We start from the raw sequence: 27,831 nt of genomic DNA, 5'->3' as shown, positions 1-27,831 counted from the left end.
CTTGTTTTGGACGAGATTTGTCTTCTAAAGACTTGATTATGGAGAAGAGAAAGAAGAAGATGACTTTTGTGATTGGATGGATTCTGAGGATTCCTCGACTTGAGAAATTTAGAGCAAGAAATTGACAATCATTGCTAGTTGATTTGCAAAAGCAAGTGAATGAATTAGAAGCTGAGTTGCGAAAATGAAGAGCATGTCACCAGAAAAGAGATGTTGATGATTCCTTGGATGTGGAAAAGGAAGATGATCCAGTGGAAGAGCAAGCGGATGAAGAGAAAATTATTTGCGAACCAGAAGTTGAAGAAGATGAAAGAGAAGAGGAAGAGCATGAAGATAACCAGATTTGTATGCCAAAAGTAGATGAAGGTGATTGGAAGACTAAAACAATGGAGGAAGAGTATAGTGCCTTAGTTGGAGATCAAGCAAGTGGAATAGTTACATGCATTGTTGATGACATGAAAGAGGCAAGCGAAGATGAAGATGTCAAACAGGTAAGTTCTTATGAATCATGGAATGTTATCTTTGATATGAGTTTAAAAGATATTGATGATGGTTTGCATGAAGATCTTGTTAGTCATGTGTGGTATGCAAAGGAAGATTGGTATGGTGTTGCTGGATTTATTATAGGTGTGATTAATTCAACAAGATTGGATGAGGATGAGATTTATACTTGGATAGAGTTCATTGCAAAGGAGAAATTTCAGCATCGGATACTTGTTCCAGCTATGTGTTGGAGGAAGAGGAAAAAAATCTGTCACCAGTGGCTACTTCATTTTGTGAATCCATATTCACAAAATTTTTCCTACCATGGGAGTTCGATGCAGGAGCATCATGCATCAACAAAAAAAAAAAGGTGGAAGATTTGCATGTTGGTTTTCTTGTCCCTATTGAGGTGGAAGCTTGTGGTGAAGATTAAGATTGTGGTATATCATTCTTTTGGCATCAAAGTGTGGGACACACTTTTCTATCTACCAAGGGAGTCTGATGCAGGAGCATCTTGCATGGGAAAATTAAATTATTAGGAAAAAAAAAAAAAAAAGGGAAAAAAAAAAAATTTGCGGAGGAGAGAGAAAGTGACGAAAATAGAAAGAAAATTAAAAAAAAATTAAAAATAGAAAAAAATGGAGAAAAGAGAAATTTCTATTTTCAAGGTGCATGGGTGGCATAAATAGAAAATAATAAAAATAGTTGTCATTCCATTAATCAAGGTGTGTAGGTGGCAATTTAGAAGTTTGTGGAAAGATCCTTAAATCATGTATTTAATATTTGTTGGGTGCTTAGTTGTATTTGGGTGGGAATTTAATATTTATTTAAAGGTAGTTATATTTATCTTTTATCCCATATTGGTTGTCTTTGTAATGTCTTGGGTTAGAAGTGCCTATTTAAGCAAGGCTTATTATCATTTGTAATCAAGTTCAAGAAATGGAAGCTCTTCTAATGGAAGTTCGAGAAATATAAGTTCTTGAATTGTAAGCTCTTCAAATGTAATCTCTTCTAATGAATTTTCAAATATTAATGGATGTTTTATGAAGCATTTTGTCATCTCTCTATCTCCATAGTGTTGCATTTTTTGTTGTGAGTTGGTATGGGTGGTGTTGGCCCGTCATCAGGGTTTTAGAGCCCTCTAGAGGAAAATGAAAGCATTGGAAGAAAAAATGCCTAGAGGAATAAATATTTCTATAGGAGGTGATGAAAGTGAGGATAAAATAGAAGAAGAAGGAAATATTAATCAAGCAGTAGAAGATAAAATTTTGAACCCTAAAGAGGAAAAATCTTTTTAAGGCCATTTCCAAGATTGGAAAAAGACTTAAGTTTGATAATCTCACATTTTCGATAAATCTTAACCCAGAGGAATTGATCGATTGGATCAATGAATTGGAAGAGTACTTTGAATATGAAGATATTGAAGATCTAGATAGACTCAAGTTTGTAAAGGCCAAATTGAAGGATCATGCAAAGATTTGGTGGCAAGAGATCCAATTGGAGCGAAATAGAAGAGGGAAGAAAAAAATCACCAGATGGGATCAAATGATAGCTAAAATGAAGAGACAGTTCATTCCCATGGATTATGAGCTTGATCTATTGAATAAATTGTAAGTGTTTAAGAAAGCAGGCAAATCCATTCAAGAGTATACCAAAGAGTTCTATCAAGTTCTCATTAGAATTGGCCATATAGAAGCTTATCAGGAGAAAGTTTCCCATTATTTTAATAGGTAAAGCCAAGAATTCAAGAGGAGTTGTCTTTGGTTCAAATGACCTATATTGAGGAGGCATACCATTTTCTCTAATAGTTGAGGAGAAGCTAAGAAGAAAGTTTGATAACAAGAATAGTGGAAGAGGTCATGGTGGAAGATCTGACGAACAACCTTATGGAGGCTGAAATGATGATCAAAAGAATAAGGATTAGGAAAGTAGTAGCAGTTAGAATCAGAGGGGAAATAATTACAACCATTTCCATGATTAGAATAATAGAGATTAGAGGGGAAGAGGAAGAGGACAAGGATGTGGAAGAGAAGGCTTCCATGGCAAATGTTTTCACTATGGAGAAGAAGGGCGTAGAGAATTTGAGTGTTCCCAGTGCCAAGGAAGGACAAATTGAAGAATAGAAGGTCATGCTAGAATAGTTGTAATGCCCCATCTAGAGATCCTTGGAACACAAGAATAAAACATGCACTGAATAATTTTTTTCTTAAGATTAGTTACATAAAAACAAGATAAGGTAATTGTTGGTGTTTAAAACTACTGAACAACAAAATGTTCAATACCAAAGTGATCTTACTCACATAACCTAAGGATTAACCACTTCCTATTAACAATTACATGTGCAAACCACTTGGATTCAACTTCAACAAAACCAAGGATGGTTTTCTACTCTTTAAGTTTTGTAGGACCAAGGTGGGTGTACCTAAGGGATGATTCAAATGCAAACTATTGTATAAAAATTATCTTAGTTTCATTCTGATTCTCATCTTCTATCTTTAGACACACACACAGTTCATCTAATTCTTTAATATTTTTAGATTTATATACATCCCTCATAAGCAGATCTAGTCATAATCCTCCTAGGATTTACAAATATTTTTGGAAATAGTAGCTACCTAAGACGCAAAAACTAGATATAAATGAGTGGTGACCAACATTTGTAACTTTGAACAAAATGGAATGAAAATGATTTTGATTTTATAATTAATTTGATATGTAACGGTAGAATTTACTCTCTCTCACTTCTAATTTATATGACTAGTGCCTTATCCATTGGGCCAAAGGTTAACTACTGGTAGGAGATCTAGTTCAAATAACTTGTAAATGAATCTATCAATTTTAATCACCCATTTCCATTCTTATGAAGTATCCCTTTTATAAACTCATAAACTCTACTGATTTACTGAAGCATTTACACAGTTCCTTGAATTAAAAGCAATAATAGAACTAGTATACAACCCATCCAAACTACATTCAATCAATTAAACCTTATTCAAATGACTTCAAAGTAAAAAAAATCATAAAATGGAGACAAAAATTGGTGACACAGATATAATGTAAGCACCCCTTTGTATTATCCTTTTAGATGACTAATACAATGACCAATAGAAACTCAATGAAAAGCCTAGAATATCTTGTTGATTCTGTCATTTCTATATATTATCAGAGAGTACACAATTGAAAGTAAACTTCAAAACAACTACATACAACTAGACTGAGTGTACTTTTCTTGAGAGAAAAAAATTTTTTACAAGTCATTCGGACTTGTCACAATGCCTTGAAAAATCATTTATATAAGCATGAGTTGCAACAAGAAAAGGGAAAATGTGACTGATAGGTTTCCTTTTACAACAAGGAATACAACAAGCTTTTCAAAATTTCTTTGAATCATTAACACAAATAGGAAAGAACATAAACAGTTGCACATGACAATTGGAGCATCAAATCTTCAATTTTGTCCTCTTCCTCAACTACTTCTTGTTGGTAAAGCCTTTATTTCTGCGATTGCCTCCCATACAATAACTTCTCTTTTTGTTGGCCACTCACATGCTTTGGTTGTTGTTAACTTACCAACAGACTTTTTCCACCTAACATCTGTAATTGCCTTCGCCTCTGTGATGAATCTATTCATTTTAGTTTCAATTTTGAAAAGAGTATCAATGAGTTCAGTAAAAGCAAACTCAGTAGTGTCACCTTCAAAAATAGGAACCACCTATGGTCAACAGAACTAGACCACTCATTCCAATATTTTATTTGGTTATCAGAATTGAGGATTGAAATAATTAAGAAATAAAAGCCATTAATCAACACTTTCATCTTATTCTGAATAATTGCCAATTTTCCTGTAAAGAACTGTAATAACTCCTTCACTTTATCCATACCCTCTCTAACAGAAATGACCTTATCAAGAAGGTCTGGCTTCTTAGCTAGTATTGGTATCAATCTATCAAAAAATTGCATGTAAGGTCCCCATTGCTGGAAAATAGGGTTAAGCCAACCTATTGCTTCCTTAAACATTTTCTTAGTATCTTGTAAGTTGGTGAATGCATTATGTGCATCTTGAAAGATTCTCTTCAAGATGCCTACCCTATGATTTAACATATTCAACATTACACCCCTTTTTGGTGCACTATCAAAATGAGACACCTCACCCTCCACACTTACCATTGGCACTGGCATTGGCATTGTTACTCCTATGGGTATATCCTTTGTTTGGGCTTCTGCTTCAACAGTGTGCCTAACCTCCTCCACATTTCCTTGTGCATGTTCCACCTCTATTGTAGTTTTGAGTTGGTCTTTTAGGGATGTAATTTCCTTTTCCAGGCTCTGAACTTTTCCCTCTAACTCTTCTATTCTTTGTTTTTGCACATAGCTTGATTTTAGCTCTTCCTCATACAACTTTCTAACATCTAGACATTCATTATATGCAACAACAAGCCTATCCTCAATTTGATCCACCTTTGCCTTATTCATGAGTGCAAAGTGTTTAACTAGGCTTGAAATCTCCTTGCCAAAGGTGTTGTCCAATGTCTAGACAATCATATTTCCCTAAGTAGTTCCCTCTATATTCATCATTTTAGGTTTCTTAGTGTTAGGGGCAACACTCCATACAACTAGGGTCTTTGTGTCTATATTAAAACTTGACCCTCTCTTCAAACCTTTATTTCTGCTGGCTTCATAACTGATTTCCTTGTCTTGCCTTCTAATTTGGTCAAGTACAAAGGCCCTTTCTATGTCCCATCCTGGCACTAACTATGCACCAACTCCCTGGCTTCTATAGGGGTCATAGTCTCACTGTTTGGATCATATGCCAGTAGTTTAACTACTAGTTCCTTATTCCTCTTAGGATCCTCTCCTGGCATGAGGCTCAATGTGAGCTCATTTTTCTTAATTTTATAGAAAAAAACTTTTAAATTCAGATGATTTAATAAAATCGTCATCCTCCATGAATTTCTCAGATTGGATTAGTCTATCATCCAATTTGGAAGCTATAATTTGTAGATTAGTTGAGGCTCTTCCTGCCTCTATTGCCCTTTCCTACAAGTAATTTTGCCTGATATCAAAAAAATACTAATCATTTCCTGGTATAACTTGTAGGTCTTTGCTCACCACCCTCTCTGGGATGTGCATGGTTTTTTGTCTCCTATTTCCTTTTGCCACCCATGTAGAAGATGATGGTTGTTCTTCCTCCTTAATATCAATTTCCAATTGGACATCAGGCTTATGGGATTCTCTATTCATTGTTGCCTCTTCTCCTTCTGGCTCACTTGGAATTTGGGCCATGATATGATCAAAGTTTTCAACCATTTTTCTCAAATTTCCAGGATATGGAATCTCCATGTAGTAACCCTTGAAGTCTGGGTTGGTCCTCTTTAAGGACTCTTCTACTTTTTTGACCTCACAATACTTCCCTAGTAGCTCATTAGCCTCCCCTGTTGCTACTATATTAGCAATTAAATATTCTCTAGGGATGGGTTTGCTGGGAGGCAGAATGTAAACCCTAATGGCTTTTACCTCATTTTTTATATAATTCTCTGGGTCATACATTCTATAAGGTCTAGTAGCAAACTTATACTAACCTAGATACTCACTTAGTTCTTCATAAGCATTCTTCCCAATTGTAAAATCTCCTACCTTAAAACTTCTATAGACAAATGTAGGTTTTTGCAGGGAAGGAGGAATCATCTCTTTGTTCATCAATAAAAAATGCCAAAAGAAATCAGTGATAGCTAACCTAGGGGGCAAATATTTAGGTAATATATGGGGAGGTTGTGGGCATGCATAAACTCTCATCAATGTGCACTCCTTAAACAAAAATATATCCCCCCAATTACGATCCAATTTCACTTTTTCATCCAAAAAAGAAGGTTTAAGTAATGTTTTCAAAACATTAGGGGCCCTAAAGAAAGTATGGTCTACCATCTTCATGATCACATAACTAAACAAATTGAAAAATACAATTGCATTTGAATAATGAATTTTTTTTATCCCAAATGTGAGTCCATAGTTGCATAGGTAACTCACCAAATTCATCAGAAGTTTGATCAATGAAGTCTTGACTAATGTAACCAATGTTCTTATACAGGATAAGATGCATCAACAATAAGTAATCATGAAATTTAAAGTCCTTCATCTCTCCTTTCTTGGCATTGACAATGTAATGGTGGATGCTATCCATGATGAATCCCACATAATCATATTCTCTGTTGTGGAAAGGGTCTTGTATGCCACATGCCATTAGAAACAGTGATCCATATACACAATCCTCTTCCCCATCACTTCCCAGGACCTTGTGTAATCCATACACTATATTCTTGAAGTAGTGTTTGAATCTACTTAGTGGCAAATGGTCCTCTACTTTTTTTGGAATCTGCCCTGCCTTTTTTACATTGTAAGGGATGTGGGGTAGCATCACATTGTTTAGATAATAAGTCTTATTCCTCCCAAATTTCCCCTATAAGTCATCAATGTCTATGGGCACATCCATTTGCCCCTCCAAACCAAAAGCTTCTATGAAATAAGTTCTGTCAAGTGTGCATAGAATACTCCCATTATGTCTATGGAATGATCTCGTAATTGGATTATAGGGGTTTATCAAAGCCTTCAAAAAATTCACATCAATGAATACTTCAGGGAATATCAATTTTTCCATATTCCTATTCCATGGGTTGCATATTGGTATGTTCTTAGTTATTTTCTAGTAAAAATACATGAATAGATTAAAACCATCGACCTTAGGGCATTTTGCATCCCTGTGCAGGAACTAAGGGTCCTTGAAAACATGTTCATTTGCTGAAATTGCATTGGATGACCCTAGAAGTATCTTCAACCAATCCTCTACATGCTTGTTTGGCTTTCAAACTTTGGTTTTCTTCTCTGTTCTCACTGTGCCCTTCTTCTTCTTCTCTTCTAGTGTGACCTCTACAACATCATCACCTTCCTCTTCAACCTCTACTTCCTCAATAGGAATCTCTTCAACATCCATGTTAGCCAATTTTTCTACAAATCTATCTCAAACTCCTACAACAATGATACAGAGAACACAAAGCTACAGAGGCCTGGAGAATTTTTAGAATAGAAAACACAAGCTCTTCGAAATGGAAAATACTCTGAATGTTCAATCAAATCTTTATAGTTTAATCATGCAATCTACCATCTTTAATAAATTTTGCATGCATGAGTTTTAATACCACCTTTGCAGGATGTTAGCAAAGAATATCAACCGTGTAATTCGATCCTAAAGTACCTTTCTGTGTTTTTTTATTTTACTTGGCTATGGTGAATTTGTCCTTTTTTCTTAACTGGCATAACACCTTAGCTGATCTCTTTTTCAAATTTGGTCTTTCGCTCATATGCTGAGTCCAAACCCTTCAATCCTTGTAACCATGAAGATACAACTAGCAAACCCTTACATCTTTCTGGTGATGCTTCAGAAAATCCCAAGCATAGAAGTGTTAGGATTCTTTAAGCATGGATTTGTAATTCTTTTTATGCTCTTATGTGGCCCCTTTTATCATAGGATCTCAAACCCTCTCAATATATCTTTCCATGCTTATGCTTCAACACATTACTCGTACTAGCATAAAGCATTCGTCTCATTCCTAATTTTACCCTTTACACTCATACGCTTAAAGAAATCATGTATCTACAAAAGAAGACATGAAGCACCTCTTTGTCCACATGGTATACTTACAAATCATAATAATGTAAGGGAAAACATTTCTCTCAGAAAATCAATGACCTAGATTAAATCTCAAAAAAAACATCACCGTTGATTTAAGCACATGCAAAATGAAAGACTTAAGTTGTCTTCCACGTGGACTAGGCCCATCTGACATATATGATGTGTCATAATTTGATTTGTTCTTCTCAAGGCCCAAGTGGCAATTCATCAGGTCCCACACAAAACGTCCCTCTGTATGACATTGCTTTATAGTTGCCCACAAGCTAGAGCAATGAAGGCTCATAGAAGAAATCAAAACTTGCTTTGCTCTTATGAGTTTCCCTTACACGTAGAACTGGAAAGCCACTTTATATCTACGTGATATACCTTTTACACCACAATGGGTCTTTGCATTCTTACTCCACTCAACAAAATGTGAGAGCATAGATGAAACCATTACGCATTTATGACCATCCACTCAACTTATTACTCGTACCCCCATAAATCAATAGACATAACTATTTTAAAAATTTATTATGCTCGTACACTTAAAAGGACAACATATAGCAAGAGATACCTTAATGAGAAGCTTTCGTTCATCTTCTCAACTTGTCACCATGGATTCGTAAGTCAAAACTTACCATATATGCAAACCTTTTATGCCTCTTCGCCCAAAGATGAATTGTATACCTGGAAAGCTTCAAAGTCCATCACTTTATTGTTATAGTTTACACAACTATATTCTTGTAAACCAAGATACCTTTATGGCTTTATGCCATTTAGTGAAGCATGATGATGGAAACAAAAGAAAGAAATCTTAACGCTCCTATGGGAAACCCTAACAATGTAACACTGTAAAGGAGCGAAACTTAGGAATTTTGCAAAGTCTTTCAAAAAATTGAATATAAACATAGGATTTTTAACATACTTAGGGCATTTTAATGACTTTTTTGATGACAAACTTTGAGAATTTAATAAAAATTCAAACAACATAGAGATCATGGCATAACTAGGGTAACATGAGATTTTGAAAAAATTATAAAAAGAGAAACCCAAATCTGCAAAGCACAAGGATTATAGAATTTTTCACGCATATTTTTGGAACTTCTTTGCACTGTGAAAAATTAGACCATCAGTAACCAAGTGCAAGAGTGGAACATCAACATAAGGTGATGAGAATAAGGGACATGGAAAGACTCACATGTTCACCTACACTAGCGAAAGTCTTACAAACACTTCCAAAGATCTTAAAACTCTAAACTGCAACTCACAAACCAAGACCACATGAATCATGAGAATATACCAAGGGGATGTTCTCCTCAAACCTGAAGTAAAATCTCCTAGCATGGTTAGACATACAAGTCAATATCCACTAACCATATCATAATCAAGAATCACAAGTAGAGACCAACAACAATCATGTAGAAGATGAGAGCTCAAAGTTACATCCACTCATCTACTAGACACCATGCTGAAAGATAATGCTGACTCCTAAAATTTGGCTAAGTTTGAGATCTTGAAGCCCTAAAATTTGGCTAAGTTGGAATTTCTGAAGCCCTGAAATTTTCTAGAATCTTTATCTTAACTCTTAGAGGTCTGGAACCTATCTCAAATGAATCATTGCATAAATTAAAATATATCTTAAGTATAAGGAATTAAATATACGTCAACTTAAGTCTAGAGATACTTGTTTTCTCGAGAAGGTTTTTGCAAGAAATCAGGCAAAAACTTACAACAACCAAGTGATATTTCTTACAATATTCAGGTGATACTTTTTGCCCAAGTGGTACTTTTCAATATAGCCAGGTGATACTTCTCAGTATGCCTAGGTGATAATTCTTAGTATGGCCAAGTGATACTTCACCAATATCGTACAATATTTGTCACTACCATGGTGCAATATGTTTTTTGTATTGCCCAATGTTGAACAAATATTGACCAGGTTCAAAACTAGAAAGAAAAATGACAAGTCTAGAAGGAAAAAAAGGTCAAAAACTCCACACCAGGGAGGGTCAAAACTATTGTAGTCTAGGGAATGTCACTCAAAAGCTTGAAATACAAGATGTAAACACAACCATCTATCTAATCCATAACAACATATGAACGAACATGCGGAAAGAAACATCACAATGAATATACATGGTTCATAAACCAAACATCATATGAAGGAAAACATAAAAATTTGAGCACTAACACAACTAAAACTTGTGCATGGTTCCTCCCAACCATAATAGCATCATGAGACATCAAAGGCCCTAGCCATCCCCCACGTGTAACATTCCAAACTGCCAACTAGATAGTCAAAGCTATCTTATGAGGGCATTACTACTACAATAGTAACTAACATCATAAGAACAAGAAGATCTAACATGCTAATCCATCAAAGCATAGCTATTCCAACTAGTAGTGAATCACATCATCTAACCATATGCTAAAAATCATAATAAAGGAATGCATAAGATGAAACTAACATCATCTAAAAATGGTATCCAAGCATTCCAATTAATTCATAAATCATAAGGAAACATACTCTAAAAAACCTAAATACCAAATGAAACATCAAGCATCGGTCTCAACTTGAAATAGACTATCTTTGTACACTGGTACCCAACAATGGTATAGGTAGCTATGCCTCCCAACCACATCGAACTCATAGGTCCACTCCTATCATGCTGATGGAGATAATGATCCAACCACAAACACACATAAAGAAAATGTTTGTGGCTAACACTCACACCAGACAATAAGTATGACTGAAACCAAGATCATGAGAAAATTCAAGTGGAATAGGTCTTGGTCAGACACTATGAGTCAACTATGTAGGAACTCGATGGAGGGTAAGTCACTTGGCATCAAGTAGCCCAAGCTAAATATCATACAAAATGAACTCCCCAGGGAAGGCTCACATACTATGTCCTCAGACTAAACTGGGTGCTCACGTATCAAGTGTCCTTAAATTAAATTAGGTGCTCACTTTTTAAGTGTCTCAAACCAAATCAGGTGCTCACTTTTTATTTTATTATCTTATATTTATTACCTAGTAATTTATTTAATTATCACTTATTTGAAAACTTCTTCATGTTGATCTGAGAAATAATCACCAAGGTTGTGAGAGAAGCCCCTCTATGGTGCTATCCTACATACCCATGGTCATCACATGATGAGTGCCCATAGGCAATGCATATTCCCAACCCAACCCCAATGAACATAACTCCACCAAAAACAACCAAGAGATTGGGCCTCACAACCACTCAATAAATGCACATGCACATTCTCATGTATGGCACACCAATGACACAAAGATCATAAAACAAGGGGTGGATGAGAATAGAAGAAAAATAACACTCAACTAGCCTATATCCAGGAGTACAAATTCTACATGAATCCCAAAGAACAATAAAACCATACATCATGAACTTATTCAAACTAGCCTCAATCTAGGAGTATGGATTCTACGCAAATCTCCAATGATGCAACCAAGCCAAACATCATGGACTCACTCAACCAGCCTCAATTTGGGAGTATGGACTCTACATGAATCCTAGTGTCCATGAAATAAAAACAAGGGTTCGACCATAAATAATAACATTAGGTATAAAATCACTCAACTGAACACAAAGTCAAGAGTACGGATGTGACATGCAACCCAATGCAAAAATAAAGATGCAACAATGGTCAAATTGACATCCTACAAATAATCTAAATCCACGATTAACACCATGCCAAGAAACTTGAGAAAAGTAGGTAGCACAAAAATCGAGACAAAAACCTCAAAACTCAAAAAATTCAAAATTAAAATCCATTTGGTCTTAGGGAACAAAAGCCATGAATATTAAATAAAATATGGGTTTGGAGATCATATGCAAAAACAACTAGCATTATGGTGCAAAACCCCAAACCCCCATCCTAGAAAATAGGGAAATGCTCATACCTGCACAACTGCGTAGAGATAGGATACAAAAATAGAGGAGGACACTAGTTCTTAGCCTCCTAACAAATGAATACCAAAAACAAAAGTAGAAATAGAGCTGAAACAATAAAATGGGAGAGCCCTATCTCACAGCCAAAACAACAAATATGAAAACACACACAATAAAATAAAAACCCTACAAAAATTGCTGAAAATCATGGCTATCCAAGGTCTCCTTGAGTTGGATCCAATGCAACTGATCTCATAATGATCCCACACCCTTAGCTCCCACAAAAAATAGAACAATATTTCCCCTTGAAAAGGATTTGGAATTTGCTCTCAAATTTCTATTTCAAAAAGTGAGTAGTGAGGAATAAAATTTCTTTTTGGATACTTATTCACTTTTCCAATGAATAATGTATTAGGGAAAATAACCAACTCACCTAGTTAAACCCTAATTCAAACTAAACAAAAATAGGCTATTCCAAGTAATTGAAATTCAACTATGACAAAGTTTACAGGAATAAAATAAAATAACATAAGCCTGGAATTCCCTTAAACCAAAATCACAAAATTCCTAAATAACTTTCATGACAAATGTGAACCTCTAAATACATATACATGCTCACGGGTCTAATCACATAATGCAAATAAATCCAGATTTATTAAATCACTGAAGGGTTTAATTTAACCATTTAAATATGATACATTGACCATACAGGGATGATATTGGCTAGATATGAACAATTGAATCACTAACTCCATGTGTCATTGCCAGGAATATTAATCTTGTACACTAAACAAAATGATCAAGTATAATTGCATATAATAATGAAATTGAAGTGATAAATGCATTAATTCACATTAAATAACCATTTATTCAATCACATTAAAAACATCTATTTAAACAACTCATGTTGCATAAATTATCGAAATGATCAAGGTAAATATTTGTAGTACATAACCAATGAATCCAACATGGACAATTCATTTCCAATTATTTAAGCATTTAATAATGGTTGCTAAATAATATAAAAAGGCATGTAAAACACATAAGTGAACACAGTCAAATATATGACTAACCACTGCTAGATGAACCTAGTCTAGTGTAGCAGGATAATAATACACAATTCATTCTTTGCACATATCTTAGGGTAATCACAGAATAACATCATGATACCACATCAATCCTCATAACCACTAGCACAAACCTCAGAAAAACCATCTAACACATCATAATCTCATAATCAACCATTAACATTATCAAAGCAACTAATACAATAACATAAATCAAATTACCTCAAGGGTATAGAACACTTATGGTCCGAATCATGATCACTTCACAAAGAAAGATCAACAAGGTTGCATACATCAAGATGACTTATAGAAATCAAATGGGAGATAAACTATAGTTGTGCATGTTGATGAATATGCCAAATCATCCCATTATAAATATGTTAAAAGAGGAGAAGTACTAGTTATAGGAGAGTCTTGTCAAGTGGTGAGAATGAACCTGATCAAAGGAGGAGTTTGTTTCACACTAGGTGAAAATGTGAAGATAAGTTTTGTGATGTGATCATTAATGGTGGAAGCATTTATAATCTAGTGTTAGAAAAGATGGTCACAATGTTGAAGATGAAGAGGCAAAAACACCTGCGTCCATAACATATTTCTTGGGTGCAAGATGACCACAAGGTCATGGTCAGTGAGTCAATGAGAAATGTTTAGTGAAGTTCAAGATTGGAAGCTACCAATATGAGGTGTTGTGTGATATTATACCTATGGACGTATGTCATATGTTGATGGGTAGGTCATGGAAGTTTGACAAGCATGTTGTACATGATGGGTGAGAAAATACCTACACTCTAACAAAGGATGGAGTGAAACATAAGTTGAATCCATTGAGGGATAAATAAGAAAAGTTATGTAGTGTTGTCAAAATATTTTTTGTCGATGGAAAGGAGTTTCTCCAAGGTATGAAGCATGAGCATATACATGTTTTTTTGTAATCCCTAAAGATGGTGAAGAATAAGTAGAGGAGCTACCCACAAAAGTTGCAGATTTGTTGGAAGAGTTTCTTGATATTGTGTTAGATAATGTACTTGGTGGATTGCCCCCTGTGAGGAAGATCAGTCATGAGATGGATTTGATTCTAGGATTCATTTTTTCAAACAAGGAAGAACACATAATGACACTAACAAAAAGTGAAGAGTTGAACAAATAAGTTCATGAGTTGTTGTAGAAGGGGTTGATTTGAGAAAGTCTACATCCATATGTTATACCAGACATATTAGCACCAAAGAAGAATGGAGAATGGATGATTTACACAAACTCACATGATATTAACAAGATCATAATCAAATACAAATTTTATTGCCAAGGATGGATGATATTATGGACTGTTTGAGCAGAGCTTTGTATTTCACAAAGATAGACTTGAAGAGTGGGTACCATCAGATTCACATTAGAGAAGGAGACGAGTGGAAGCCTGCCTTCAAGACAAGGAAAGGATTAAACGAGTTCTTAGTTATTCCTTTTGGGCTAACCAATGCACTGAATACTTTCATGAGGTTCATGAATGAGGTTTTGAAGGAGTTTATGGGTAAGCTTGTCATTTTTTACCTAGATGATATATTGATCTTTAGTAAGACATTGGAGGAGCATTGTATGCATATTCAAAAGGTGTTTGATAAGTTGAGGGAAGAAAAGTTGTTGATAAACATGAAGAAGTGCAATTTTGTGAAGGAGTTGGTGTACCCGGGATTTGTATTCTTAGCAAAAGGTCTAGAAATGGACCTAGAGAAAGTGAAGGATATCCTTGAATGACCTACTCCAAAGAGTGCTACAAAGGTAATATCTTTTCATGGACTGGTGGGTTTTTACGAAAAGTTCATAAGAGGTTTTAGCAGTATTTGTGGACCCTTGACTAAAACAGTGAGAGGGGATATGAAAGAATTTAAGTGGACTATAGGAGTAGATAACAATTTTAATATGTTGAAACAGAAAGTTGTTTTGAGTCAAGAAGGTAGACCTATTTCTTATTTTAGTGAGAAGTTGAATGATGCCAAAAGAAAATATTTGGTTTATGATCAAAAATTTTATGCTATTAGTCAAGCATTGAAGAAGTGGAGAGATTATCTTCTCCCTAAGGAGTTTTTTTTGTATACTGATCATCAAGCTTTTCAATATTTGAATAGTTAAGGAAAATTAAACCAAAGGCATTTGAAGTGGGTTGAGTTTTTGAAAATTTATACATTTGTTTTGAAACACAGTACTGAGGAGTCTAACAGAGTTGTAGATGCTCTTAGTAGAAGACAATTTTTGCTGACAAAGATGCATATTGATGTGGTTTGGTTCAAGGAACTTATTAATTTGTATCCAAAGGATCTTGATTTTGGAAAAGCTTGGAAGGCTTGTACAAAACTTGTTAAACTTGATAGGACAAAGTGATTGGATTTCATAATTCAAGATGGTATATTGTTCAAAGGAAGTCAGGTGTGGATTCTAAGAAGTTCAATGAGAGAGAATCTCATGAAGGAGAAGCATAGTGGAGGATTGGCTAGACACTTTGGTAGAGATGAAACCATTGCTTTGGTTGCCAAGAATTATTATTGGCCAAACTTGTAGAAAGATGTGAAATTTTTTGTGCTGAGTATGTCAAATGGAAAAAGGAGTGAAGTAGAATATGAGGTTCTATTAGCCATTACCTGTACTAGAGAAGTCATGGGAGGATGTCAGTATGGATTTTGTTCTAGGATTACCAAGAACTTATCGAGTCCATGATTCTATTTTTGTGGTGCTTGATAGGTTTTCAAAGATGGCACATTTAATTCCCTGCAAGAAGACTAGTGATGTTGTTCATGTATGCAATGTCCCCACCTTAACATATAATTTAAATAATTAATAAGTATTATATATTAATATTAATATTAAAATAATAATATTCTATTAAGGAATACTATATTATAATATCATATATCATATAATAATAATAATAATCTAATATAATAAATCATAATATTATGATTAAGATATATTTTAATATAAAAATACTATATTAAAAAATATATTACAATATATATACTTGATATATTAAAATAATATTCTTTATGACATTACTATAACTAACCTTATTAATTAATATAAGTATATTATTATTAATATAATAAAATATGTATAGTTGATATAACATAATTATTAATATAACATATCCTGTGATATTAATTGATATAATTAAGGTTATTAATATAAATATATAAATATAATTAACATTATTATTATTTAATTAATATTACTAAAGGACATGACCCTTTCAATTAATATATATATGGATTTATAACCTTGGTAAGGAGCAGATTGAAAAAAGATAATGAAATCTATACAAATCAGAGAAAATATAATGGAAAGGATACAAATAAGAGATCAAGTTGGAAATAAACAATGGACCCCCAAATCGGGTTCATTACAAATGGTATCAGAGCATGATCTTGCCATCCTGATGGGAAAATTAGAAAACTTATTACCAAATTCTCAATTGCTAGCAATTAAGTCTACAGATATTCATACATCTAGATAGAGATAGTAGCATATATAAATATCAATGCGACTCATTGAAGTGGTATCTAGTCAGAATCCAACTCTGCGAAGGTATCATTTGTTAAATGCAAATTAGACAGTCAGCGCACAACCAAAAATATATGGAACGCAATGAATGATAGATATGAGTAACAAATTTCTTATTTACTGTACAAGGATGAAAACAACAAATAATGTCTCAGTCAATATAATTAAATGCATCAAGTTAAATAATATATATGATGCTATGAAGTGCATATAAGAGAAGGAAATATATTTGAAGATTATGGTCTTGGGTGGGTATCCTCATATAATTGAGAAATGTCCGTTCATTTAATTAGAGTCAAAGAATCAATTGGCAAACCATTTTGGCCTTGAAATTCAATTATTTTTCCCTTGCACAAAATTAGATATTTTGACTATTTTTACATAGACAATAAAGGCAAGAATATATAATAATAATATCAAGTAGGAAAGGGATCAAACCATGGATATACAGGTTTACATTTATCCAAGACATGCAGAAATTTTAATAAAGAAAATGACAACTAGTTGCATTCCTTTAGGCCTCTGCTAACACTGGACACGTAAATAAACCAGTCACCCACCACTAGCAGGTAGAAAGAAAAGGTAATTGACACCCAACGTGGAGAGTAGACTCAACACAATTAGTGCAGGAGAATGAGCAAAAAATGGTAGGTAAGTTAGATGATGTCAATCAAGTAACACGTCGAAGAATACCCATCAAAATCACTTTAATTATGGAAAAAAAGGCACGTGAAATTTGCATGAGCTGAATTAGAAATCAAAGAGGGGAAGATTTAGCATTAATGGAAGAGGAGGAACCCATGTATGCCATCTCAAATAGTAATACTTGACATGGCCATTTGGTGGCAATTTAAATACAATACCTAAAAGGGAAGCACCTGCTTCATAAATAGGAAAGCATTCAATATTCGAGAAAAAAATCTGTGATTAAAAGGGTGTCGCGAACATCCATTACAGTAGTTAACAAATATGATGGCAAATTGAATGTGAAGCCAATTAAAAATGTCTTGAATATTACCAACTTAGAAAGTAATGATTGGACAACAATGTTAATAATATGGAGGAGTCAACCATGGTTTACAATGATGTCAACACTTGAGAGACAACAAATGAGGAGTACAATATATTAAATTTGAGAGGAGTATCATATTCAAAAAGATGAGAATCGATTAGACAATAATGTATTGAGCATCCCACCAAAATGAGTTAAATCTAATATTATAACATAGTCAGCATCACTATCTAAATTAGATATATCCAATACAATTCAAACTATGATTCGGTGTAATGCATGATTCAGATTCATCAAAGGTATTATGGTAAACAATGTATCCAAGAATATGGTTAAGCATACTCAAGGAAGCTGATGATTTATGTGTACCAATCATCTATGTGAAGGTAGCCAACATCTGATATTTTGAGAGAAGAAAGATATCAATATTTAAATGAAAAATAAAATATTCATTTGTGTTTGATAAAAAAGGAAGAAATGCAATTGTTGATTTCTTTCAAACATAGAGGAAGAATATATGTATGACATCTACACATGGAAGCATATTCACCATCTATCATTAAGCATGTCATTGAGGAAATCAACAAGTGTCTATTCACTCAAGCCGTGCAACTCTTCAAGATATAAAATGGATTAAATATTGGTAAAAGGAAGGGTGCTAAAAGAAAGAAAAAACTCTTTAAAAGAGGTAAATATATCATAAGGACCAACAATGACTAGATCTATAAGGTATTATGGAATATAAAAACAAAGATGAATGCTAATATGTAAAGATATATGAAACATAAAGCAATTCCATAGACTTCGTGCAGAAAGAAGTTGAGGTAATATGGAGGTAAGTATTATTTTCATATTTCATTATGAATATATAATTTAAGTGGATATGAAGATTACTTCATCCTTATAAATTTCCATAAAGGTAATGAGGTAAGTTTATATCTTCTTCATATGTTTTATTAAGAGATAATTGTTAGTGTCTTTCTTATTACTGACACATTTGTTATTGTGAAGAATATTGAATAATCTATCAATGATTCTAGTTACAAAATAAAAAGAATATATGAAAATGAAATATAAATGGAAAATAAAAATAAAAAATAAATATATATATATGAAAAAGGAAAAAAATGAAATATAAATAAATGTTGATTTAAGGAAAACATAGTAATTAGAATACATTTCAATTATAGTACAGAGAGTCTATCTCTTGTCCAAATTACATAATCTTAGTTAGGGAGTTGGTGGGAGGAAAGGCAAAGTAATTTTGAGCACTTGTTGGATACGCTTGGAGCTTGTTTCACGCACCCTCTGCACCATTATTCTACCATCAAGATGATCGTAACAAGGAGAGAGAAAGTTGTTTGTGTACTATAAGAAGAAATCTTTCAAATGAACTAAGTAAATTAAATTTTATACTCATCTTCTCATCCACATTATAATATCCTAAGGTAGGGAGTTGGTGGAGGGAGAGGCAGAGTAATTTTGAGCACTTGTCGGATACGCTTGGAGCTTGTTTCACGCACCCTCTGCACCATAAATCTACCATATTATGATGATTGTAATAAGGAATGGGAGAAAGATTCCTTCCAAAGGATTATGTAAATAAGAAAAGGGAACCTTACCACTTTCCTATGGAGTCTACAATCAGGAGAAAACACCCTATTGTAGTGCTAGTTAAGGGAAAGATAGCAATGGCTCCTTTTCACAAGAACCTTTCTAGCCAAACAAGCAATCCACTGAGTAGACCACCTTGTGTGGATGCCTAACACCCACTACCAGGGCCAAGGGGGCCAAAGTTTTGCTCTTGGGCTTAGTATGGAACTGGCTTGGATTAACTAATTATTATTCAATTTTTTGAAGTTTATATATATTTATATGCATGTATTGATGCTTATTTTGTGGTTGAAGGTTCATAAGCCTAATGTAGAAGTATAGTCATTGTACATTGTTAATTTTAGGATCTAATCAAAGTTATGTATGATGTGTCTACATTGTGTATGCTTCGTGTCTTCATTTGTTTGCATTGTGTCTACTTCGTGTTTTCATTCATTAATGATGTATGTGTTATAAACCTTCTAGACCTTTCGTAAGCAGATATGTTTTGTATCTATGGTAGAGCTTGTGTATAAAAGATTTTGTTTAAGGGCAAGCAAATTCGAGAGGGGAGGACTGTAATGTCCCCACCTTAACATATAAATTAAATAATTAATAAGTATTATATATTAATATTAATATTAAAATAATAATATTTTATTAAGTAATACTATATTATAATATCATATATCATATAATAATAATAATAATCTAATATAATAAATCATAATATTATGATTAAGATATATTTTAATATAAAAATACTATATTAAAAAATATATTCAATATGTATACTTGATATATTAAAATAATATTCTTTATGACATTACTATAACTAACCTTATTAATTAATATAAGTATATTATTATTAATATAATAAAATATGTATAGTTGATATAACATAATTATTAATATAACATATCCTGTGATATTAATTAATATAATTAAGGTTATTAATATAAATATATAAATATAATTAACATTATTATTATTTAATTAATATTACTAAAGGACATGACCCTTTCAATTAATATATATGTATGGATTTATAACCTTGGTAAGGAGCAGATTGAAAAAAGATAATGAAATCTATACAAATCAGAGAAAATATAATGCAAAGGATACAAATAAGAGATCAAGTCGGAAATAAACAATGGACCCCCAAATCGGGTTCATTACAATGTAGCAGAGTTGCTTTTTAGAAAAGTGGTGAGACTACATGGTTTGCTCAAGAGTATAGTTTCAGATCAAGATACCAAGTTTGTTGGGTATTTTTGACGTACATTTTTGAAGAAATTGAAGATAAATTTGAAGTTTAATTCATCGCATCATCCACAAACTGATGGACAAACAAAGGTGGTGAATAGGAGTTTGGGGAATTTGTTGAGATGCTTGGAGAAAAACCAAAGGGTTGGGATATGATTTTACCACAGACAAAATTTGCATATAATAATTTTGTCAACAAGAGTACTGGTAAATCACCATTCCAAATTGTATATGGGAGTAGTCCCAAAAATGCTTCTAAATTGAGTAAATTGGATAAAGGATAAATAAGTAGTGTTGAAGCAGAAGAATTTGCTAAACATATGTTCATGAGGAGGTGAAGAAGAACATTATTAAGATGGATACATAGTATAAAGATTAGGCAGATGTTATAAGGAGGTATAAGGAATTCCATATTGGAGCTTAAGTCACGATTCATTTGAGAAAGGAGCATTTTCTAGTGGGTACATATAAAAATATAAAAATGAAGAAGTTTGGACTATGTAAGATAGTGAAGAGGCATGATTCTAGAAATGCCTATGAAGTGGAGTTTCGCATTGAATTAATAGTTCACCAATATTTAACATTTTAGATTTGATAGAGTATTATGAAGGAGGTGATGGAGATGAAGTTGCAGAAGTGCAGTGGAGTATTCCAGCATATAGTTTGGCTACAAAGAAAATTGAGGAGATACTTGACAGACGTGTTGGAAAAAGTATAAGGAAAAAACTTATGAAGAATACCTGATAAAATGGGAAGACAGGCCAGTAGAAGATTCATTATGGCTAGCAACAGAGGATGTTAACCATCTTGGTTTTCCTCTGAACACTTGAGACGTGACAAGGTCACTTCTCAAATTACATTGGATGTTTGATGCAGGAGCACCCTGGGTGTAAGAGAAATCTTACATCACCAAAAAATATTTCATTTTAGTTGCTTGAATAAGGGTTGTCTTAATGTAGGTTTTTTTTTTTGTGAACGCTTTCTACTTAATAAATCAGTCATATGAGCTTAAAATGTCCTAACTTCAAAGATGGATGTTCATGTTGGATATATTAGCCTACTAGTTGAGGCTTAGTTCCATATCGTGAGTATTCATGGATTTATTGTGGATTTTTGGAATGCAATTTTGGTATAGAAGCTTCAGGCTTACCATTGAAGCCTTAAACTTGTCTGAATGAGGTCTAAAAACTCGATGGATGGGCCCTTGCATGGATATGATCTTGCAAATCAGAGGCTAAGGATTCCAAAAAGTGGTTATAATAGCCAATCAGAGCAACAGTTCAAAAGTTATGGTGTTCCAAAATTGAACCAACCAAAACTTCCAAAGTAAATGTCAAAAGTGTATTTGGCTGACTCTATATGTATTATTAGGGTATGTCGGCCCTAGGTATTAAGTTTGAGTGTCTAGAACCTTCTTGGGTGGCATAAAATTACCTATTTAAGAAGTGCCCATACATTGTCCAGGATAGCTTTGGGTGATAGTTCACAACTTTTTCTTGTAGATTAATATAATAAAGGTGTCCATGTGGGCTAGCATATTATAGTTTTGAATTCTATAATTCTACATTTATGGCAATAATAAGAAGCCTGTATTTTGTTCTTGTAAATTACTGTTATTTCTTTGTTTCAATTATGTGTTTATGGTATTAAGGAGAGCACCCTTCATCAATTTGAGAACCAAGGGCCAGTCAAACTTACAAATAAGGCTTTAAGTAAATCTTATGTGTTTATTCTTGATGAACTTCCATCTTTTTCCATCAGTTTGCATAGGTCATGCCCTTGAACTAGTTTAGTTAGCTTGATAGTCAAGTCATACTCTTGTATTTTAGCTACCCATATCATTGATTTCTTCATCCCTATTTTTTGTTGTGTTAAGATGCTCTTTAGTGTGGTTTTTGGTAGATATACAATTGAATAAGAGTGCATAATATAATACCTAAAATGCCTCGCTTTCTTGATTCAAAAAAATATTTTTATCCATAGGTGAGTACTTGAGTTCATGCTTCTTTAACAAGACAATCATGAATGCGATGGGTGCTTCTTTTGCCTTCTCATTCTTTTGAGTTAAGATACTAGAGAGGGTACATTCTAAGGCATAGAAATAGATTATAAAACTCTTTCAAAAATTAGGACTAACCAACATGGGTGCTTGCGCTATGAAAGACTTGACATCCTTGAAATCCTTTTGTCCTTCCTCACTCTATTTAAATGGTTTCTTTTCACTCATCTTATCTACAATATGCTTTGTTATCTCAAAATTTTTGGGAATGAAGGCTCTTAGAAAATTTATCTAGCCAAAGAAATAATTTACTCCACTTTTGTTAGAGGGTAGACTGAGATGTTGAATAGCTTTAACTATATCTGGGTCTATCGTGATTCCATCCTTCAAAACAATGTGACCTAGGAACTTTCCTTCCTCAACAAAGAAAATAAACTTCTTCGAATTTCAAGAAATACTGTACTACCAACACCTTTGGAGCACAATCTTCAAGTCTCTTAACAAACTTGTACTACCAACACCTTTGGAGCACAATCTTCAAGTCTCTTGGTGTCTCCTTCATTTATAAAAGAATGTTAAATCATCCTAATAAACAATTATAATTCTATTTCTCAAGTCTAAGAAAGAGGAGTTCATAAACCTTTGAAAAATGGCTCCTATTTTGATTAGACCAAATGGCATTATGTTTTAGGCAAAATTTCCACATGGCAGTATGAAATTCATCTAATGTTGATCTTCCTCTTCTACACTTATATGATGGTATGTAGAGAATCCATCTAACATAGACATGATTTTTGAGTAAGCCACTATTTCTAGCACATGTTCCATCACAAGCAAGGCATAATTGTCCTTCAAGCTAGCCTGGTTTAAATTTTTTAAATCAATGTAGATTCTTATCTCTCTATTCTTCTTTCTAAATGGAACAATATTTTCTACCCAAAAGGAATGATAAATAGGATATATAATCCATGACTTTACAATTTTATCTACTTCGACTTTGAGTATTGCTTCTAAAACTTTGGGATTGTAGTTTCTCAATCTTTTCTTGAATGACATGGCATTGAGCTTCAAATGGATATGGGGTCTAAACTAGCCATCTCTAAAAAAATTCAAATCATCATAACCCCACACAAATACATCCTTATAGTTCAACAATAGCTTTTTAAATTTATCTCTTTTATGGTGTGAACATGATCTACCAACTAAGATCCACTTGGGCTCTATCTCATCCCTGACATTGATTTGTATAGAGCTTTCATTTCTGCTATACTTTCATCTTTCATAGAAAATATATTTTTGTAATGAGACCACACCCTTAGGGATTTTATTCCCTTTCATTTGTATCATGTCATTGTCTCCCTCAAAGTCTACACAAGTCTCCTTGCATTTGTTACTTGAAGCTTCGAAGTAAAGTGTGGAAAAGCAGTGGGCACATGCTAGAAAGTCCTTGATCTAAGAATCATCACTAAAAAATTTCTAGTATTATGTATTGTCTGGGACACTTAGTCTATAAATCATCTCTATCTTATAAGTATTTATTTTGAACTCAAGATGGGGTAAAATTAGGGAAGAATATACTGCTAAAAAGTTAGCTTTGGTATTTTCACTTCTAGGAATAAATTCAATAGAAAAAGTATCAAAAAAATCAACTTCATCCCGAACTCTATTTCTATAATGCTTGAGTCTTTCATTTTTGACTAAAAACATGCCTCTTACTTGCTTCAAAATCAATTCAGTGTCCCCTTTCATGACCAAATCCTTTACTTTTTGAGTTTCACCTCCTGTAACCTCAACAATAGGGCCTCATACCCCTTAATATTATTTGTAATTTAAAAATCCATCTTGAATGAGAAAGGGATACAATCACCTAAATGAAAGATTAATACTACTTCTGTACTGGAGCCCAAGTTCAAACAACTCCCATTGAACTCCATATTCCATAAACTGCCGTCTTCCTTCAATTTTTCTATATTGAACTCATCATTCTCTTCCCAGAAAGAATAACATAGTTACCAAAATGAAAATCCTCATAGAGTATATGTGCTTAGGATCATCTGAAGGAAAGACCATTTATTTGTTCTCTAGTTCAAGTTCAAGATTTACCTTATTCTAGGAGGGGGTGAATAAGGATCTATAACACTTTTAACCTTTCTAACAATTCATAGTGCATTCACCATATTTTCCATCTTATATCCAATTGCTTATGCATGCATAACTTATAAAATCAAGTTTTAACATATAGGTCTAATCTATCAATCACATGCATGAAAAGTATTCACATGACACGAAGATCTTGGTTACCCAGAAACAGTTGAAGGTGAAGGTAAAACTAGGGTGTGGATGACACCCATAAATATTTAGTAGTGTAGTAATAAAATTAACTTATTAGGGTTACAATTTTTTGACCATATCCAATGATCTACCCTATGAGGAGTATACCTTATTAAAATATTTTAAGACTATTAGATCTCACCTTGTTAAAGGATTTCACACTTACAACAAAGTAAGGACTATGTTAGGAGATTTATAAAGCTTTGTTAAGACCACTCTGTTAAGACAGTTACCCTATCTCAATCCATTAAAACTAATTTAGCATGTGATCCTCAATTTCCTCTGATAAACTATTCTTGGATCTCCTCTTTTCAATCTGATCTTTGATCTGATATAGCTTTTATGTCCTTTGCCACTTGACTAGGTTGCTTTCTCTGTTCTATAATAATAGAACTCTTTTCCTCTTCTATAATATTCACACATTCACACTTGAATCACATGAATAGCTTGTTCTCTCCTTCTCATATATATATATAATATCGAAATAGGTCTAGAACTACTCTATTTAAAGATTTCATAGAGTTTTCTAGATGCTTCCTTGCTTTGCCTCTCCATTTGATTCATTCATCATAGAACATAGGGATCTGTGATCCACGTCATAAAATGTGTAATGGTCTCTATAAAAAAATATACAAACTTACTAAGTATCTTGTCTATGTCAGCCTGAAATGGTTTACCTCAAAATTTGTATCACTTCTAACTTGAATGTTAATTTTTTGTTGCTTGGAACTTACTATCTTTAACAATCAACATTCACTGTATATGCTACTGACATTTGGTCTCTACTTTGTTCGACACCTTTTGTGTAACTCAACATCAATATGCTTGAATTACTCAGTAAACATTAGACTCTACGTACATTGAAAATACTCGACAACCAAAGACTTGCATGGATTCTATAGATCTCAGTATATACATGTTTATATATAAGTCTTCACATGACTCAATATTATATAAAGTAGCCCAGTTGTGGTGATGATTGTCTGACTCTGCCTAGTATATGACTAAGTGTTTGACACTAATAGACAAAAACAGTTAGAGATATAAACATTTTCTACATTCTTGAAAGATAAACAATTCACAATAATTGGGGAAGTGTTAATGTTTAGTTACTTCCGAATTAAAAGGTGCAACTCCCTTATAAGATTTTAAATGAATCTTGTTTAATATATACACACATGGGTACTTTTAACCTAAAAGTACTTAATGTTAGACACCTTATTCTTAGATAAGGGGTTTAGTATAATGAAAATGTAAGATTGATTAAAAGAATTGAAAATAAAAGTCTTCCATTTTCTATAAATTGAATTACTATTGTCTATCTATATTGTTTTTATCTTCATTTTTTTATGACTGCTACTTAAGTCTATGTGCCAACATATATAGTTTGAGATAGTTAGGAGTTCTCCCTGAAAACCCAACCTCTTGATAGTTAAAGGAATAATTAGTTAAACTAAAATATATGGAAGACACCTATCCATAGAGCATAAAATTGTAATAAGAAATTTTAATAAAATTAATTAAATAAATATATCATCTCTTTCCCCATGAGCTTGGTCATCATCCACCATGGCACCTTGGGTGAGTTTATAGCTTCTATATGCACCAAAAAAATTATGTACCTCAGTTGTGTCAGGGTTCTTGAGGTTCAGCAGTCTCCATTTATCGTTTTCCCATTCTAGATTCACAACTTGGCTTGCATACTTATGTAGTTGGTCCATATAAATGTAGAACATGGCCTCACACTGTGTAACCTTTTTCACATCTTCTAAAGTGGGATTTATTTCTTCTTAAATGGTCTTCATGGTTTCTTCAAAGTTTTTCACTAGAGTTTCTATATATTGACTCCCTTTGTCATACTGTAGTATATCAGTAGGGTTAATGACTTTAATATCTTTTGTCATGTTTTCATACATTTCTTTGATCTCCCTTTCGATAACACCTGTAATGGCATCTTTGTACATAAAGAACCTCCAATTTATATTTTTCTTTAGGATATACAACATGCATGCATCAACCATTTTCAAAGGGTTCTCAATTAGAAAAATTTAACATATCACATTTCTCAACCTTTGAAATCTACATGACCACAACATACTATTTTTCTTCCTTTGCCTCCCAAGTAGGAAGTTGAGTTTGAATCTCCCCAAGAAATGCATCTACATCTTTGAAAAAAATACTAGAGTCTTAGAAAAACTTATGTCCATTTTTAGTTATTTTGTCAACACAATCATCCATCACCATAGTAAGAGTTTTGCCTCATATTTAGCTGGTTCAACAACTTCTTTCTATGAGGGGAGTTTGGAACAAAAGTATGGGGTGCCTATGGTAAGGTAAAATCTCAAAAACCACTAAAGGAATCAATATACTCAACCATGGCAGTAATAATTTGCTTGATTTCCTTTTTCTCCCTGCTATCCTTTTGAGATTGTGTTAGCATATTTTGAGTTGATTGTTCAAATAGATGCTCCTAGCTTCTTTGCCCAAGACTCCTAAATCAAGCTTGGTCATCTCAAAATCATTAACATTCAATTCTAAAGTTCCCTCTTTAGGTTTATAAACTACAACCTTTGTAACCACTTTTTTGCTCTTTGAATCAATCACCAATCTCATATAATTTTTGATCCTTTTGGGTTTGGGAGTCTTTGCCATATACTCACCATATATTTTACTGGAATGGAAACATGCACCAAACTAAACATCTTTCTTATTGAATTAGTTAACCATTGTGGTACCGAGTCAGATGCCTTCTTCATTTATGTAGGATTTGTGGGAGTTACTAGAGATTCCACCATAGAGGTAACACTATCTAATATATTATGACATTTTTTTCATTGTTTAGTAATGTGGAACCTTTCTCTTTCTCTTGGTATAGGTTCACATCGGTTGTATCTTGAGTTTCCATCTTAACTCACTTCTGCGATATGGTTCTAGATCTTGTTCCTTGTACC

The sequence above is a fragment of the Cupressus sempervirens genome, chromosome 1 (assembly GCF_028749045.1).
Source record: "Cupressus sempervirens isolate cs-2001-9-10 chromosome 1, ASM2874904v1, whole genome shotgun sequence".
Classification (NCBI taxonomy): domain Eukaryota; kingdom Viridiplantae; phylum Streptophyta; class Pinopsida; order Cupressales; family Cupressaceae; genus Cupressus; species Cupressus sempervirens.
Note: the sequence above shows the minus strand (reverse complement) of the source record.